A 1,894-nucleotide genomic window follows, 5' to 3' on the forward strand; every position below is an offset into this window, starting at 1 on the left:
GAAAATATCTTCCCTCTTTTTCAAAAATTTCTTTTTTATTAACTAATTATTTTTATTTTTATTTTTTATTTAAAAAAAAAAATTTTCGAAAAAAATACTAACCTTTTTCAAAAACTATTTTCAAAAATCACTAACTCTTTTTCAAAAATTGTTTTCGAAAATTCACTTCCCCCTCTCATCTTCTTCTATTTGTTTATTGATATACTAACATCTTTCCTTCAACTCTCCAAAAATCCGAACCCCCTCTCTCTCTGAGTTCAGATTTTCTTCCCTTCTTTTCTTCTACTAACACAAGGATCCCTATACCGTGGTGTAAAGGATCCATATTATTATTACTATTTTTTCTGTGCCATCTTCTTTGTCATATGAGCAGGAGCAAGGACAAAAACATTCTTGTTAAAGCAGATCCAGAACCTGAAAGGACTTTGAAGAAAAAATTAAGAGAAGCTAAAATACAACAATCCAGAGATAACCTTTCAGAAATTTTCGAACAGGAAAAGGAGATGGCAGCCGAAAATAATAATAATATAAGGAAGATGCGTGGTGACTTCACTGCACCTAATTCCAATTTACATGGAAGAAGCATCTCCATTCCTACCATTGGAGCAAACAACTTTGAGCTGAAACCTCAATTAGTTTCTCTGATGCAGCAAAACTGCAAGTTTCATGGACTTCCATCTGAAGATCCCTTTCAGTTCTTAACTGAATTCTTGCAGATATGTGATACTGTTAAGACTAATGGAGTAAATCCTGAAGTCTACAGGCTCATGCTTTTCCCTTTTGCTGTAAGAGACAGAGCTAGATTATGGTTGGATTCTCAACCCAAAGACAGCCTGAACTCTTGGGATAAGCTGGTCACGGCTTTCTTAGCCAAGTACTTTCCTCCTCAAAAGCTGAGCAAGCTTAGAGCTGATGTTCAAACCTTCAGGCAGAAAGAAGGTGAATCCCTCTATGAAGCTTGGGAAAGATACAAACAGTTGACCAAAAAGTGTCCTTCTGACATGCTTTCAGAATGGACCATCCTGGATATATTCTATGATGGTTTATCTGAGCTATCAAAGATGTCACTGGACACTTCTGCAGGTGGATCCATTCACCTAAAGAAAACGCCTGCAGAAGCTCAAGAACTCATTGACATGGTTGCTAATAACCAGTTCATGTACACTTCTGAAAGGAATCCTGTGAGTAATGGGACGCCTATGAAGAAGGGAGTTCTTGAAGTTGATACTCTGAATGCCATATTGGCTCAGAATAAAATATTGACTCAGCAAGTCAATATGATTTCTCAGAGTCTGCATGGAATGCAAGCTGCATCCAACAGTACTCAAGAGGCATCTTCTGAAGAAGAAGCCTATGATCCTGAGAACCCTGCAATAGCAGAGGTAAATTACTTAGGTGAACCTTATGGAAACACCTATAACTCAACATGGAGAAATCATCCAAATTTCTCATGGAAGGATCAAAAGCCCCAACAAGGCTTTAATAATGGTGGAAGAAACAGGTTTAACAATAATAAACCTTTTCCATCATCAACTCAGCAACAGACAGAGAACTCTGAACAAAATGCTTCTAATTTAGCAAATCTAGTCTCTGATCTGTCTAAGGCCACTGTAAGTTTCATGAATGAAACAAGATCTTCCATTAGAAATCTGGAAGCACAAGTGGGCCAGCTGAGTAAAAGGATCACTGAAATCCCTCCTAGTACTCTCCCAAGCAATACAGAAGAGAATCCAAAAGGAGAGTGCAAGGCCATTGACATAAGCGCCATGGCCGAACCTGTGAGGAGAGGAGAGGACGTGAATCCCAAGGAGGAAGACCTCCTAGGACGTCCAGTGGTCAATTAGGAGCTTCCCTCTGAGGAACCAAAGGACTCTGGGGCCCATCTAGAGACCAT

General features: G+C 38.9%; 1 non-coding gene across 1 annotated transcript; it reads right to left on the reverse strand.

Moving 5' to 3' along the window:
* Nucleotides 1-899: 899 nt before the first annotated feature.
* On the reverse strand, nt 900-1,007 carry LOC148581103 (small nucleolar RNA R71). Its single transcript, XR_015896753.1, has one exon. It is a non-coding gene; the product is annotated as a small nucleolar RNA R71 (small nucleolar RNA).
* Between the last annotated feature and the right edge of the window lie 887 nt (nt 1,008-1,894).

Source organism: Arachis ipaensis, chromosome B10 (assembly GCF_059453495.1).
Source record: "Arachis ipaensis isolate K30076 ecotype BB chromosome B10, ASM5945349v1, whole genome shotgun sequence".
Taxonomy (NCBI): Eukaryota; Viridiplantae; Streptophyta; class Magnoliopsida; order Fabales; family Fabaceae; genus Arachis; species Arachis ipaensis.